This window comes from Solea senegalensis, linkage group LG17, assembly GCF_019176455.1.
Source record: "Solea senegalensis isolate Sse05_10M linkage group LG17, IFAPA_SoseM_1, whole genome shotgun sequence".
NCBI classification, from domain to species: Eukaryota; Metazoa; Chordata; class Actinopteri; order Pleuronectiformes; family Soleidae; genus Solea; species Solea senegalensis.
In genome coordinates this window covers 3577750-3595181 of record NC_058037.1, presented here as the reverse complement: position 1 = coordinate 3595181, position 17432 = coordinate 3577750, and the positions used below count along the sequence as shown (strand labels likewise).

General features: G+C 40.9%; 1 protein-coding gene across 1 annotated transcript in view; it reads left to right on the top strand.

Moving 5' to 3' along the window:
- The window catches only part of disp1 (dispatched homolog 1 (Drosophila)), a 95676-nt gene that overhangs the window by 12306 nt on the left and 65938 nt on the right, over positions 1 to 17432 (top strand). The gene's annotated exons all lie outside the window — the stretch shown is intronic.

Genomic DNA, 17432 nt, shown 5'->3' with positions numbered 1-17432 from the left:
TTCCCTCCCAGGGACACATGTTCTGTGCTGCGGTGTGACCCTGGAGCTCTGGGCCTTGTCGAATCACATTTGGCTCATATGCCTCTCTGTCAGGGGCTTGGTTACCCCGGGGGCCAAACTTGTGCTCCTCTCACTGAGGCCTTTATGCAAAAACTGAGCAGAAGCTTGTTGAGGCAACATAAAGGGCGGATGTTGTTATCATAAGGTGTGAAGTTGACGGGATTGTATTAAACATCTCAAAGTCTGTATTCTTTTAAATACCATGGAGTGATCTTCTGGAATCAAAACCAAAATCCCACAAAAAAATATTGAGATATTATTGTTTGCCCATATCGCCCATCACTGATTGTCTGTGTTCAAAAGGAAACTGATATTTTAGATTTAGATTATGTCGACCACTATCTCATGAAACAATGACAGCTTGTATTCCTGCTTCTTTTAATCCCCTGATTATTCCTTTCTGATGAGGATTATTATGTTATCCTCCTTGCCTTGATGTCTTTATATTGTTTAGTGTCTGTTAATTAATTGTATATTCTTGAGGCTGTGGTTTTCAGGTGTATAACGCAGTATCACTCATACTTCAACTAGATGATGGAAGTTCAGAGACGGAGGAACAGAAGTTTCTGTTGTCCATCTCTAGCAGCTCTGTTCTGCTCTCCTGTCTCCTGACTCCCACCACCTTCCTGTTTCTCATAGCACACAGGATGTAGCGAAGGTAACCTGAAGGTCTTGCTCTCTTTCGGCCCATTAGTGTGGAACAGTTAAAAGGGTCGCTCCCACAGGAGCCTCTGTGAGCCAGCGTTGAGTAACACTGGACATATGGAATATGTAACTCGCCACTGAGTCTCAAGGACTCTTCAACACCTAACCTCTGATTTCCAGCAGACTTTGTCTCGGCTGCATTACGTAGCACAAATCTCCTCCCCCCCGAAAAATGACCAAGTTCAAGATTTATTTAACCAGGTTTCGCTCTCTTTATGAGGAAAGTAATTTCCTGTTGGACAAACTGGAAAACAGCGTGCAAATCAATCACCTTAAGAGCTCTGTTCTCGTCCAGTTGGCACAGTTCATGTTGCAGGATGCCCTGCAAAAAAACAAGAAAGAATGTCACATAGAATTTACTCTCACTTCTCTGAGCCCTGACGAAAGTCAAGTTTTGACAGGTTTTACTTGCTTCATTAAAAGTTTAGTTAACCCTGCGTCATTATCTTACCATGTCTGATCGTCTCTTTATCTGCCTGTGCAAGTATGGTAGGAAACTGTTTTCTCATTGTGGAATTGGAAAGGGTAAATAAATAAGGATTCTGGTTGCTGCTTGTTAGTGGTTGGAGTTTTCCTCAGTTGCTCACGCTGAAAAGTCACAGTGCAAACTGATATCTGGCAATTCTGTGGCCAGAAATGTGCACCAAATATGTGGAACAGTTGGCTAGTGCATGGGATTACACGAGTATAGTATTAACCCATAACTGAGGGGTGGGGCAGTTTTATACAATCATATTGCTGCTTTTCTTTTCAGTGTCTTTTCAAATATGTCCTGTGCTGTTTTTTTGGTAATGCAGATACTTGTATGCATGGTTTAGTAGTGGTTATATCTTCGACTTCAGTCCCTCTTTGAAACTTGAAGCAACTAAACAGTCGGTCGCTGCTTGAACGGTGCATAGCTGACACCGGAAAACGCTGGAAAAATACACTCCACTCCTCGACTGGTGAAATTACAGCTTTCATCTGGGTGTCACATTTACACGACATGAAGTGGGAACCCGTTAAAAATCAGCAGTGCAGAGTCATTCAACCCAGGAGTAAAGGCCAGATGATGGTGGGTGTTTGTGTAGGTTTTTGGTCCAGTGAAAGCTAGGGCTGAACAATTGTGATGCAACTTTACTTTAATATTCACTGTAAAATAGATTTTAAATACAATAAAGCATCGCTATACGCCATCAAAAAATATTATTATGTATGTAGGAATAAATCAATTTGATACTCGTTCCGTTACTGGTCAAAAACGCTGGATCTGATATTGGACAGATAAAAATGTCAATGTCTGATATTGTTATCGGTAGATCCTCATGAAAAAAGTGGATTTGTGCCATTTGATTACCTTTCAACATGTATGTATTACATTTTTTTCATTGGCCTATTGCATGGAAGAATCAAAAATAGAACAATTCCAATAATAATTGTTAGTAACTGACACTTGGGAATGATTATCAATTCAAAAGCCCATGTTTTAAATGGATTTGTTAGTTTAGTTGACACAGGGACCATGTGTAGCTCTTCGGTTGCACCAGAGTGATAAGATTGATGAAAATGACAAGGTAAACTAATTATAATCTGTTGTTTTTGTGCAGGAATCAGAAAGATAACCTGTCTATAATCTGCTGAGTTCACCACCTCCTTTCTTTCTTTTGTGGTCCACACTGAAAGTGTTGTTTAATGGCCTTTTACACCACATTTATTAGCCTTCTCGTGTAATTTACCAAGAGAATATGGACTGGCACTTTGAATCCTGGTGGAGAAATACTGTGTACATCCAAGTTTTCAATGTGTAATCCCATTACAGGGTGGAATTTACTGTAGGCTAGAACGCACTTTAACACCATTGACCTTCTCTTAGCTGATGGTGGGGACGAGTTCATTACTGCTTCACACTGGATTACAACACACCGATTAATCATTTCTGACATTCCCCCTGACTGAGCTGGCCCCGCCCACTTTCACTGATATTAAAGCCTTGCAGAGGAAGACAGACAAGCAGAGAATAACAATGGTTTAGTCTTTGATAAATGTCGAAGGACATAAAAATCACACATTGCAGCCTTTCAGTTTACTGGGCCAGGTGCCACGATGAAGTGGTATTTTGGAAAACTTGATATTTTTCTTGCAAGTCTTTCTATTCTTAAAAAAAATAAAAATAAAAGGTCAGTTCCCATTCTCTATGAAGGCTTTTTACTCCGTCTCCTCACACAATGTCTGCATTATATGAGTAAACCCTCTGCTTTGACCCCCTCCCCTGTTCAATTTGGCAACTAGTGGACACTGTAGAGACCTATAATACCTGAGAATGAGAGGCGGCGTGGATGGAAAAGTGGACATTAATGATCACAGTTGGATACCTGGCTTATACCAACCCCTACAGTGCAAACAGGTTTTTCCTTCCTCCTGGTTGTTTTACCACTGCCAGTAACATTTGTACATTAAACCCGAGCTTTGCCATGAACTCGGTCTGCTTCACACTCTCTTTCTTTATGGCTGTTCTTAGTCACATCTCCAAGAATTCATGTGCAAGATTTGACCATTAGGCAACAAAGGAAAATGTCTGTGATCTCCAGTAGAAAAGCAATTGATTCATGAAATCCTTAGATGGATCTTTTGATAGATGGCCTTTCCTGTTATCCTTTGCACAAATCATGTGAGACTGATGCTAACATCCAAGTTAACAGGTGATTTCAGAACCAGAAACACTTCCACATGCTCCCCTTGGTGTCTGCGATTGTTCGCTCAAAAGGACACTTCAGTTTGTCCATTGTCACAGTGGAACGACATCACTGTTGTCGTCTTCTCATGATTAAAGAGGGCCTGGATGCAGACCAAGCTGTGCTCACAGCGCCCTCTGCTGGACTTCCTTCTTGATATTACAGTTCATTAAAAGTGTGATGCACTTCCAGGCTGTATATTTTTCAGTTTCAAGTAATAATTATCACCTACAACTGTACTGTAGAGCTGCACTATGTGGTCATATTTGATGAAAAGTACCTTGGGTCTATTTTCATTTAAAAAATTCATATTTTAAATGATGCACCAGGTCAGAGTTTCAGATGTTGTACATTTGCAGTATACGTTTTGTGAAAGTCTTGTTCATAACTAAGCAAAATAGATAATTTCAGATAAAATTGGTTTACCCTGATTAACTTTAATTTGCATATATAGGCTTGTTAATGAACCAATATCAATTAATCTTCAGTTATTTGTTTGGTCCATAACATGTCAAAAAGATGCTATAAAATGATAAAGCCATGATGTTCTTTAAAGTCTTGTATTGTCAACAAACCAAACTTATTTAAATGTTCCTGCTTTCTTTGTCACACAATAACAAAGAAACAACAAAAGCAATAGATATCAGCAAAGACACCAAGATCAATTTGACTACAACAGTAGGCTCAATAGGCTGCTACCTCCTCCTATGCTGGTACCCTCTACAGCTATTATTGTTTTTATGTTTATTTATTTAGCTCTATTAAGAAAATGTATATCTACATCTGCTGCGACATGAGTAGAAAGAGACTAAATAGGCGCAGGGATAAACTGATATATAACGGTATTGGTTATCGGCCCAAGCACTCCCGATATACCAGCATATTGGATATCAGCAAAAAATCGTACATTACTAAATCATATTACACAAGGATATTCAGTTTATTGTCACAGAAGTGGAAAGAGACCGAGAATAATAATCACATGAGAAGCTGAAACTATAGGAAGTATTATGCGGCATGAGGATCTAATGGGCAACACCCCTGCAACCATCAACATTACACTGTATATGACCCATCATCTTCACAGATTAAGTGCTTTTTGTCTCTCTCTCGCACTTTGTCCTACTCTTCGTCCTCTGCTATTTTCTCCCTAAAGGCGTCCAGGAGTCTGAGGCCTTAATTCAATAAGAGATAAATGGGAAAAATGTGCAAATGTGAGGCATATTTTGGGTTTACCGGCCAGCAGAACATTTTTAGAGTTTTTAACCCCCTGCAACATTACTGCCCTCTTCCCTCCTTCATATTCTCTCTCTCCATGTGCTGTGTGCTGTAAATCAGCCCAGAGTTCCATCTGCTCTCTGGCCGTACAGCAGTCAGGAGTCTGTTCATTAGACTGACACAAACCAGGGAGGGCTTATTCTGGTGGGGAGGTGCTCTCAGGGAGTAGCGGAGGAAGGCAGGGATGGAGAAAGAGAGCAGTCTTGGCCCAGGTCCAAGGTGCTTGCTGACCCTGGAGGGCTTGTTGTTGGGGTCTGAGTGCAGAGGTGGACAGAAATGTACAGATGGCGTGAGAGACAATTGACAAAAACCCCAGTTACTTTCTTCTGTTCCACTTGTTGAAGAGTCCAGTCGTAAACATTTTTTTCTTTCCACGGTTCGGTTTGCGACGCTAAACCCTGATCTGGCTTGTGTTTCCACTGCCGGGTGTGTGTGAGCCTGAGGGCAAGAGCTGCGTCAGCAACGAAAAAGCGTGACATGATACCAGCATGACACAGTGTAACCTGCCAATGAATTCGACAAAGAAGAAGACTGTGACAAAATGGAGAGTAACGTTGGAGGGCATCCAACATTTTGTGCTCTCTCTTCTTTGTCATGTGGCTGTTTTTCACAGGGGGAAGAGCTTTGTTTGAGAGAAGAGTTGCAGCTTTGATTTTGCCCTACTGTTGCACAGAAGTGACACTTCTCTGTTGACCAATCACCTGCAGCATGTCTAGCTCCTCCCTTTAACACAGGGGTCTCCAACTCAACTGACCAGGGGAGCCACTGAACATCTTGTTGGTTTAATTGGGGGCCGGTCAAGTGAACTAAAACAAACAAAACAGCGACTGTACAGTAGAGGCATGTGATAGAAGTTTAAAATTATGTTATGACAATGATGATATTTGTGATGTACTTTCTTAGAATTTTAAAATACACTGATATTAAGTGGTGGGCAGCATGAAATTGATTGGAGGGCCTCAAGTTTGAGACGTCTGCTTTAGGAGATGCACCACTCTGCTCATTACTTACCAAACTGAACCAGACTGTACCAAACTACCACTTGTGCTGTGTTTCCGTCATGGTGCGATCACAAAGGAGTCATCCGGTGAGCTGGTCTAGCACCACCTTGTCCGTACCATACCATTTCACTTGTGGTGCCAAAGAATGGAGCAGTTGGGGCCAGATATGTTGCTACTATTCCTACTGGAAATGCAAAGAAATATGAGCTGAATGGCTTTGGTGATAACAGGGCTGTAGGCAGACTGTGGAGCTCCTTCTACGCAGAGCAATTTAATGCGCCTCCCTCTCTCTCCCCCTTTTTATCTTCATCCTTCATATCATTCTTTTCCTTTCCTTTCCCCCTAGTCAACCATTATATCTTGATATTATCTTGCATTGCGCTCCTTTTTTTCCCCTTCTCTTCCACATTAAGGGAGCAGCATGCATCCCCCCTCCGCTTCACTGTAAATCAAAATTTCATCGTGTTAACTGTTGCTAACATAAAGATTCATTTCTGTTTTTGTTTTATGCGTTCACATTTTAGTCTCCTACCGAGGAACCAGATTTTTCTCCTTTGTCAGCCAACGACTTTCCCCTTTTGTCATGTGGATTCCAGCCGGGAAAGAACATGCTTGCTCGGCTGCGTGCCTCTTTGATAAAGTTATGTGCACACACACCTGCATGCAAACCGCTCACATGTGGTACATACATATATACATAGATACACACAGTCATACATCTACACACCCATACATGTCAACAGAAATGAACTACAGCTACATTTGGCTTGCATTTACTTGGCGGCGTCCTGTGGAGCGTTATGCTGGTGTAGATTGAAGAGAGACCCATAACAGCACTTTAAAGCTCTCCGTTTCTTGTACAGTTTCTCTGAAGTGTACTTTTTGTGTAGTTTTGGTTCATGGTAGATGCTCTAGCTCTGTGAGTAGAGTTTTTGAGCTCCTCACTGTGACTGTGGCCAGTGTTGGGCCGTGCGACTGTGGTGAGCTGAGGTTCTGGCAGAGCTGCCCAGCCTGGCTTCAGTCTGCCGGTATATTTTCTAGTGGCACTTACTTACTCGAGTTTTGGCAACCCCTCAGTCCCTGCTATATGGTCTCTGTGGTCCACACTGCATGATTGTATAGAGGCTAGATGTATAGAGCTACTTTAAAAACACAGGCCTGTGCTTCAGCCTCCATAAAATGTATCCTCTTATTCCCTGTTTTACATTTAGACCTATAGTGGATTATGAGCTTAAGTCTCGATTATATTACAATGTTTCCCACAGAATTCATTTCATCCATGGTGTGTGCACACACCAGGGTTCCCACGGGTCCTTGAAATCCTTGGAAGTTTGTGAATTGGAACTTAAAAACACGTCAAGGCCCTTGAAAGTTTCGAAAATCGCTCATGTGTCATTAAAAGTGCTTGAATTTTGTGCGAGAAAGAAGTTCAGTTGATATTTAAGTACATGTCTCTCAACGATGTGCCCTCGTTTGTTATGACGCAAACGATTGCTTCAAAGAAAATTACAAAGACTGACTTTGACCAAGATCCCAAGGACAATCACTTGGCCAGATGCAGAGGGCAACATTTCCTCCCCATCTTAAGCTGGGTCAGCACATTAGGTCCTGGAAAGTCCTTGAAAAGTCCTTGAATATGATGATAACCAAGGTGTGGGAACCGGTCTAGCTCCACCCAGGCCGTATCATACCATTTTATTCATGTCCCCCACAGAAGGGTGCCAAAAATGGAATGGTTGGGGCTGGTTATTGTGGTACTCTTCATAATGTAAATACAAAAAAAAATAATACTAAACCAAACCTATTAAACTGAATTTAAACCAATTATTTGCTTATCAAAATAGTTGGCTATGGTTTAATAGTTAATTTACTATTACTGGATGGCTTTATTGATGGTAGCACAAGCTTGAGGCATTCAGCACTGCAAACACTGCTATAAAAAACTCCACGAGAAAAGGAAAAAAACTAACTTTATGTAATGTGAAGTGTATTTTTTTTTCCTTTTTAAATAATAATGAAACTGACAAATTAGAATATGGCGGGCCGCCACACTCTAACAGGAAACACTCTTGTTTCATATTTTTTAATGTGACCAACGGCCCCAAATCCCATCTGCGATTACTTTGAAATAAGACAAAAACAGTTAAAAGATGTCACTGTATTAGGAGCCCTAATATGGATTTACTAATGTCAAATTGTGTGGGAGATTTTTTTGTGTTGAATCCAACTTAGGAAATCGTTAAAATAAACTAGACTTCATAAATGCCAGGGAATGTTGGTGAGGATACGGAGGCCAATGTTTGGATTTGAAGCAGAAGGACCGTTGTGGATGTATGTCACTGTATTCACACCAGTTTTATCAACTCTCTACTGAACCCTTTACAGAAATGGCAATATTTGGCATTAAGCATTTTCACTACACACCCTCGACACACCTGTGTCTTGTCTGTAGGTTTTAAAGATCTTTCGTTTCTCCAATTTTCTGCCTTTACTGGACAAATAAGAAGTCTGATTTCCTCTGTGCTGTGCCGTGTTTATATCCAAAGTAATCACTTAAAAGAGAGGCGTGTTTAATGTTTATAATACATAGAACAGTTGCACATTTGCAGTTTCAAGTGAATCCATCTCCGTGGGGCTATCATCCACCATCTCCAGTCAGTTGTTTTCCTTTCTTCTGTAGACACCAAGGCCTATATGGACATGGGGGTTTGAAGCCAGATAGTCCCCCCCCCCTCTAAAAGCATCACATCAGTCCATACATGTGCAGATATATGCGCACAACTCTTGGCAAGGATGTCCAAGTCTTGCGTCATCCTGAAGGACTCCACTCTTGATCGTCCCTGGCTGCCAGCACAGGCGCGAGTCCTCTCACAGGATGTCCTCAGCTGTCAAGGCCAACTCAGAGCATTTGACTTTGCAGTGTTTGACTGCAGACTGTGTGTGTCTGTGTGTGTGTGAATGAATGCACAGTTGTGTAGCTGTCCTTGGTGCCTCTCATTGCAGTTGTTGTGTGTAAATGCATACCTCCTCATCTGTCAGTGCTGTTTTTGTGTGTTTGAGATGAAGGTCCAGTGACTGCTCCCTTTTCTTTCTAATAGTGAATATATCAATAACTTATCCTTAATATAGGAGAAGATTATAAAGCATTATCGAAGCTGCACTTAGCTTATTATATGGTCATATGAGAAATGGGTACGTGCATTGATCGTTGTCTTGTGTTTCATCAAAACATGCAATAATCAATAATTAGTGTCTTTTGGGGAGGCCGAAGTAGGGCCACAGTGGTTCATTGATAGCTAATTTGATTGTCAACAACTATGATTATTGGTTATTGAGTGTTGGATGAAAACAAATCCCCACATTTTTCCTCCTAAATGTGAATATTTGGTGGTTACTTTGCTCTTGAATGCAAAAGAAAAAGAAAGTTTCTGGAGAAAAGAATGTTTGAGGATTTTGCAGTTGTAGGTTTTGGATTATTTTCTTTCATTTTTAGACCAAACGTCGATTAATTGGAAAAAGTAATCTACAGTGACAATAAAAAAATTCCTGAAGCTTCAGTGAGAATTACTGATCAGTTGATTGATTATTTGCCAAACCCTGTACATTTGTGATATGCAAGTATTCTTTCTTATCTCTTTCCTGCATCTTGCAGGAGGTCATATTCATAAGTTTGAAAATGACTCCAGTCATTTGACTTTTTTGACATCCTCCTTGCATTGTTATGGTTCCTTTTTTACTTGAAAATCATAGCATGTTTTAAATCGCTATGACGATTGGCGATTGAAGCGCACGATAAGTATATATGAGATCATGTCTCCCAACCTTACTTGTTTGCACTATTTCCAATGTTGCATTTCTCACATCAAATGCAGTAAACTAGTAGTAAATTCCCGTTGATATAACATTGCATATAATTGACTTTATACTGTATATCAAACAACAAACTGCAAACTGTCAAACTTACATTGATAAACTTATTTGCACTGTTTCGGAACAAGACTTTAGCACTTGATTTTAAATGGGAATGGCTGTGCATCTGTGACCTATGGCACAGATCAAGGATTTTTGGATTTTATCACACACAATCTTAAATATCACATTGTCTCATCCCTATTCTGTTCTGTTTATATGTATTCTTAAGTCTATAATCACAGGAAAAAGGTTACAAAAATGTTAATGCAAAGTATATAGGAGGTTTAAATATAGTGCTTAGTTTATGATGCTGGAATGTTGTCATACTGACAGATTATACATAGAAATACTGCTTGCTTTCTTACGAGCCCCACCGTAGACTCGGGTCTGGTCTCTTTCAGCTGTCAACAATACTCTGGCAGCTTTGACCTGAGCTGTGCCATCCCTTGTGTTACCGTAAGCGCAGCAGGTTTATAGACCTGTGTTGACTGTGTGTTTGTGTCAGGCCTGCTGCTTCATTTAGTCGACTTAATTGTGATTTGTGGAGGTTTTTGTGCCTGGGTTCACTCTCCTCCTAATTTAGTGAGTAAATGTGGTTCAGGTTAATGTCATTATTATCCCAGCACGTCATGCAAAGGGCTATTTATTTAAAAGTGACGCTCTCTCAGCCTGCCTTACAGTGTAAAATCCCATTCCCATCTTCGCTGCCACTTTTAGGGTACACTGTACAGTGGGAGACACTCTGAAAACGTGAAAATGGTTAAGCACAGATTATGATTTCAGAGCAAAAGCAGACACCACTGAGGTGGTTTTCTCATGATCTTTATGAAAACATTGGCTTTGTTCCTGCGTACAAATCTGTGTACTCCCACAACAGAGGTCGACAGATAGTGGATTTTTAAGAGATAGAATAATGATAGCTTGAAGCCTGATTTATCGGCGGACAGCCTCCTTCTTCTTTTTCCATTCCCCAAGGTTGAAGATCAGAAATGAAAAAAATATTCCAAGAAAATTTGTAATAACAGTATTCATTACAAAATAAAATAAGTTTCAAGTATATTTCCATACTCAAGTGACGTAATGACTACCTAAGTAGTTCTGCATCTATCACAAGGGTTGAAACAGCAGCAAGTGTTTGTTTAGTAGACTGCATTTGTGTTTGATGTGGCTCATTGAATGCACCTCTAAGCTTAACACACTGTGGTTGTGGTCAATGGTCCGCATCATTTCTTTTAATGGAGTTTTTAAACAGTTGTTTTGTTATTAATCACCAGCAGAAAATGACGTATAAACAACCATAAATGAACCATAAATTGTGCTATAGGTGTGCTACTAGCATGTATCAACCATAGTTGTGGATTCTTCATTCAGAGCTGTGATCTGTATTTCTACATCTCAGGTGGAGGCAGCTGAGGCTTTGGTCATTATATGGACGGACGGACATAAAACAGAGGAAAATTAAGTGCAAATTGGCCTCACAATATTTAATCAGTTGACCTCTTCCCACAATACTAAAGTATATTGAAATGTATTTAATAGCTCTAATAACCAGCAGTTTATTCTCCTACTTTAGCATGAATCCTTCAAAAATGCGTGCAAACCTGATGTCACGCTCACTTTTTCTTCTAATACACGTCCATCATGTCTCCTCTTATTAGAGAAACAGAACCAGCTCTGTTTTTGCACAAATGACTTGGGTCTGAATTACACTTTCTAAGCTTGGAGGTCACAACAACTTCCCCTGAGGGGTTTGATATAAGTGGCACTTGGGCCCGCTACTGTAGCTAATCACAAGGATTTATAGAGTGCATCACGAGGCTGGAGGAAAGAGGAATGTTTGCTGGCACCCTGCTGCAGGTGTTACAAACCTCTTTTCTTTCGTCCTGTCTTTCTTTTCCTTTGTCTATTATAGCTGCTGATGGAAGGCAGCTGGGAGACCTTGCTTGTTTTCCACTTGTTGGGTTAAAAGGACTCTCTTTTGGGAGGAACATAATGCTGGCAGCACCCTCCTCCTCCTCCTCCTACTCCAGTCGCCGGTTGCTACCCAGTCCGGAAAGTCCTCCACGTGAAGCTTTCATAATGACATTGATCTTGAAGGGGGGGTGGGGGGGCTTTTACGACCTGCTGACGCATTCAGTCACATTTCGCATGGCCCTCTGTGTGAGCGTCTGCGTTTTCCATATTGCAACTACAATATGTTAGCAGTTCTCATGTTTCTGGTAATTGGGAATTTTCACATGACCCTGAAGGACACGGGTAAAGTATGGACGATGGAGGAATGGGAGGGAGGAAGACGCAAACAAGCGGGGGGAGGAAGCAGCCATCGATGGCCCGAGGGGGGGGAGGGTGGAGAGGAAGACTGTCAGAAACTCCAGAGGCATGTATTATAAGATCCAGATGTTGTAAACCCCGACAATTCACCCGACCCCATCGTCCTCGTGTCGACCGTATGTAACCATAATGATGGATTACACCGCGTCCTCTTGGATAGTACTTGCGTTCGCACCATTGTCCGCAGCCTCGCCTTTCTGTTTTGTTTTTCAGGCTAAATACAGGAAGTCATTTTTAGGCTCGGGCTTATCCAAGGAAACATATCTGTTCCTTCAACTCCCCACCTCCCACCTCCCTCCTCCTGCGCTCTTTGAATTTCCACCCGATCACGTCTTTGGTCTGGTTTGAGTGAATGCAACAGCGGGCCGGAGCTAATGAGCTTTGCTGTGATCTGAGAGTCATGCCATCTATAGGCATTCACCCCAGCCTGTGCCAAATGCTAAACACTTAACCTGTGATCGAAATAACGCTCACATTAGAGCCTTAAAGGGGCCCCATTTGCTTATTTAAAATTTTATAATTTCCTCGTTGTGGCTGAAAGAATTGCCTCAAGAAAGTCTAGTTGTTTTTAAATCCTGGAAGAAGCAGTCGTCCTAATATGAAAGGCGAGGTTAAATTCATTTGAGGAGAGAGAGGGACAGGAGGATTGTTTGTCATCTTAACTCTTGCTCATCTCCCCCTCCTCTCTTTCCTCCTAATCCCTCCCTCCCTCGCCACTGTGCTTCTTCTCCAAGTAACCTTTGGCATGAGGGGTCAGCATTGTGTTCCAGCGCGGGTGACCTTTGGTAATGAGAAGGCAGGTTAGCGGGCGACCTGGAAGCGCTTTGTCCACCTCTCCTGGGAACACAAACACTGACGATGGTAAGGCACACAGAAACAGCTGCAAAGGCCGTCCTGTCTTGTGTGCTCTGGCCTGCTCTAATGCCCATTTGTCATTTCACTGGAAGAAAAAACTGAAATATAAACAAAGGACAGATCTCCATGACTGATTCTCTCAAGGTGTAAGGGCACAACGTCCAGGAATTCACGTGTGTGTGTGTGTTTGCAAATTCAGAGACGGTATCGCCGTCTGGAAATTGATGTGTCATTTAGTGTTGACTTGGCAAATAACTGCGTGTTAATAATTAATTTATTGGTAATATTGGATGACACATTTCCTTGTGGCTAAAGTCAATGTTTTGTTGAGTTGTTTTTAACAAACCAGTTATCTTCTACTACTTCAACCAAATTGCTCTATGTGAATAAAATATATCTGCAGCACTACTATGAGTTATTCCCCCCACATAAGATACAATGCAGGTGTGTTTTTGGGGTGGATGAACACTACCCCACATCATTCATTTGTGTGTTTTTTAAGTATTCCATGAACTCTTGAGGGCTGACGTTACTGTTTGAGTTCATTCATCCCTTTTAACCCCAACATCCCACGATCATTTCATTTATTTAGTCCACATTACCATAGCCTGTTTTGGTCTTGTTGTTGCCTCTCCCGACTCTTATACTCCCTACACCACTGCTTTCATCACTGGCGATCTCACGTGTTGATAACCCCATGTCATCTGATATTGGCTTTGTGGTTTTTTTTTTTGAGCTTTTAAATATCGCCTTGCCCTTTTATTGAGCTTCTGTGTACTTAACATATCTGGCATCAAATCGAAGCTCTGGGGAAAAAAAGAGAGAGAGTCACAAATGGAGAAAGGGCATAGACTTCTTGTTGGCCGACATCCAGGGAGCACAGAGATTACTAATCTGCTTGCACAGTCCGTTCCATTTGTCTTTTCCTTGACATTGGAGCGCTTGAGAAGCGGGGCGTCCTTCAGTGCTCTATGAACTACACTTAGCATGTAAATTGACATAGCATTGACCCACCACTGGAAAATATGAGGTAAAACCAAAGCTCCACACTTCCTGGCATTGATCCCTTATTGAACAAGTTTTGTCAAGGCTGCTCGAGTCTGAGTAGATCCCATTGCAGAGCTGCCTTTCCCACTTTTCATTTGCTACATGAAAGTGGCACAGGCAGGAGGCTTCTTTGATCCCTTCCTTTTTTTTTTTTTGAAAAGATTTTTATTTGTACTGAAAGACACGGTAAGCCTTTCGGAATTCTATAGATTGGTCTTTTTTCTTCTAGGTACAGCTGAAAATAATAAGAGGACTGACTTAGCGCTCAAAGAGAGTGGATTTCTGATGAACATTGGATTGATAGATAATGATCGGCTTCCACTTATTATTCAGTCGAAACAAATAAGCGATGAGTGAAGGGCTTTCATCCTCAACGAGTTTGATGAGGTCACTGGAAAAAAACAATTTATGACTGATTCAAAGTGTTTCCGTTTATGAGCGCTTCTTCATGTCACAACATGTTTTTCTACTGGTTATGAACAGTCAGTCGAGGGAATGAACGGTTAGCCTGGCTGTGTATGTGCCCCATCTCAGAGGCATCAGTGTATAACATGTCTGGACACTTGCTAACGTGGAGCCAGAGGCTTAGGAATAAACCAGACTTCAGGGATGTCTTCTCTGTCTGGAGATGGCTCTCGCTCAGAGGAAATGAGTCTGTGTTACACCGGCATTGCTCAAATTCCTCCCCTTGAGTCATCGCCGCTAAAGCAAATAGCGGCTTAGGGGAAAAGGATTCTGCCACTGAATCAACAGATTGTTTGTGTCTTCACAGGCTCAAAGTATTTTACAGAATTGTGGAAAGATAGGAATTTGGGGAGTAGTTTGCTCGTGAAAACCAGGGACTTGATCCAGTCCTGTGGAATAGTTCTAGAAGACGTTTGGCATTTGAAGGGAAGATTCCTTTTACTTATCTCTCCAGAATTTGACGGACTAGTTTGGAAAATTCAAGTAGTCATTGGTGCATGCATGTTTAACCTGGGTTTGATAGTTGTCCACGAGATCATTGTATGCCAAATAATTAGAATTTGACTAAATGAGCTTGAAGGCCTTTGCTTTTCCTCGACAACACATTATTGTCACATTTTTAAGTGGTTTGAGGAAATATCTCAAAGGACATAATCCTGGAAATTGCAGACATCCACCTCATTTATCCCTTCCTCTTATTTGTTCTTTTTCCGTATACAAACCCTTTTTAAAGAAAAAACACCAAACAGTCTTTAAAGAAGCAGCAGCAGTCGATTGTTCTTTTTATTTTGTACCTGAATATTTGCGTCAGTAATGTGGTACTTGGTTTTCCCCAGTCATGTACATACATTTCAGTATAGTTTTTATTTGCCAAGAACTAAAGATTGTGAGGATTAGAGCCGACGTTACACCCAAGGCAAACCTCTGTAGCACTTTTATTGTTTTAAATTGTGTAAGTGAATTGTGACACTTTGACTGTTTGTGATACGGAGGCTTGGGAGCAACATTGAGCCATTGTGCTGCTGCATTGAATAAGTCCTTCTGACCTGAGGTTGTTACTCTAAGTTGACTAAAAGTCCCTCCTCTCCTCGTCTGTCCACATTTAGACTCCCTCTGCAGCTACCACTCTCTTCATCTTCTTCCTATCGACGCACACCTTAGTAATTGGTGATTTGGACCATATGTTAGGATTGAATGGCCTCTTGTTTCTGCAAGGCTTTTAGTTCAAGGTCATAGCAGAACCTTCTCATTAGGCTACCTGCTATTTCCTGGACTGCCGTCACATACAGTCTCCCAGTCTTTTCACCTGTCAAAGCTTCTTATCTTCTCTTATCACCCATCAAATCATCACCTACAGCCTCTAGTATGTGTGACTGGGTGAAATTCTGTCAGTGTGTGTAATCTACATCATTAAATGTCCTTCTCAGACCTTATTTACTGACTCCTGGGAGCCGGCTTCAGCTTGTTGAATAATCTAATAGTTAGCAGTTTATTCATCAATCATTTAAACAAACTTCATATCAATTTCCATGCAAGCAAAATGCAAAGATTTACAAGTCGGTGACTAGATGCCACATTTAAAAACATGTTCTCTCAACTCTGCCACTGACTGAAGACTTATCCAGCTAAATGAGTAGTGTCTCACTGACTAACAAAAACACAAAAGGGAATTGATAAAATTGTTATAACTTCCTAATTCTTTACTGTTGAAGTTATTATTCTGCATCTCTTTGGTCTTCATCAACAAAACCATGTAACATTATTTGTATCTTCTGCTTTTCATCTTGAAAACGAGCTCTGTCAAGCAACTAGAGCTGAAACTATTTTGATAATCAATTAATCGGTTTGAAGCTTTTTTCATGATTAAAACAAGATTTCTGATTGTTTAAGCATAAGTGGATGCTATGACTGCGACTACAGTCATAGCATCCACTTACATCCACGATACATGTCATATTTGAACGACCACAGCCAGATTCTGACCACATAGGGGACCGGGAGATTGTGATCTACCAGAGAATTACATGAGGTGGCCATTATTTATGACCTGCCTAAAATAACCCATTAAGTGCTATATCGGCACAATTCAGTACTTAACAGTTTGCCATGTTTTCACATGTTTTCGGCCAATTTTCTTTCTCTGAATTCTCTACAAACTTCAAATCTCAATGCCTCTGGCTCTTTCCTCAGAACTCTAGATTAGCTGTGACTGATTTAATATAGGCTTGACCAGAAAGGAGGGTTTATACAGTAGTCTGACCTGCCACTTAAGAAATGTTATGTTTTAGAAAATTGCTGGGTTTTTCTAAGACCCCGCACAAGTGCTTTGAAATGAGCTTCTTGGCTTGGGGAGAATTTCAGTGTAACTGTATTTTTCTTGGAGTCCACTTTCTCTTTCTGAACCTTTGAACCAATGATTAGTATTTATTTTTTAAAGTGACTGAGCTGCAAAGAGTCTATGACATTGAGGGAAATAATATGTCCAAAATAAAATAAGCTAACAGGAGACAGAGTCACACAGAAACTCGTAGAGACAAATCCATTTAATTCACGGGGTGATTTTAGGATTTGAATGTGTTTTGATACGATGGAGAATTGCTGAAACTTTTAAAAACAAACATTGGTATTCAGAGAAAAAGACACAGATAAATGTAGGAAATAGACAGTATGCAAATATTAAAACCATATGGTATAAAATCCTAGGTGTGTCCATGTTTGTGAGTTAATATCATCCCTAAATAAAAACACATGTGTCACATTGCCTGATAGTATTTTATAATTATGTGTTATGTAATAAAAGTGGGATCTATATATGACTGACTGAGAATTTCAAACAGTGGCATTTTTAGCCACATCCCTGCCCTTCAGCATCTCCATATGAGCTGCAGCTGACACAGCCAGCCAGGAGTCACCAAGAAAAGGACAGTCACAGATTATAAACCAGGTCACTAACAAAGAAGATAACTTTATTTATGGTATTCTGAGAAGTTGTTATGGAAATACTGATCTAATGCCAAAAACACCCTGCCTACTGTGCCTTTTAAGTTCTCTAAGAGTCTGAAGAGAG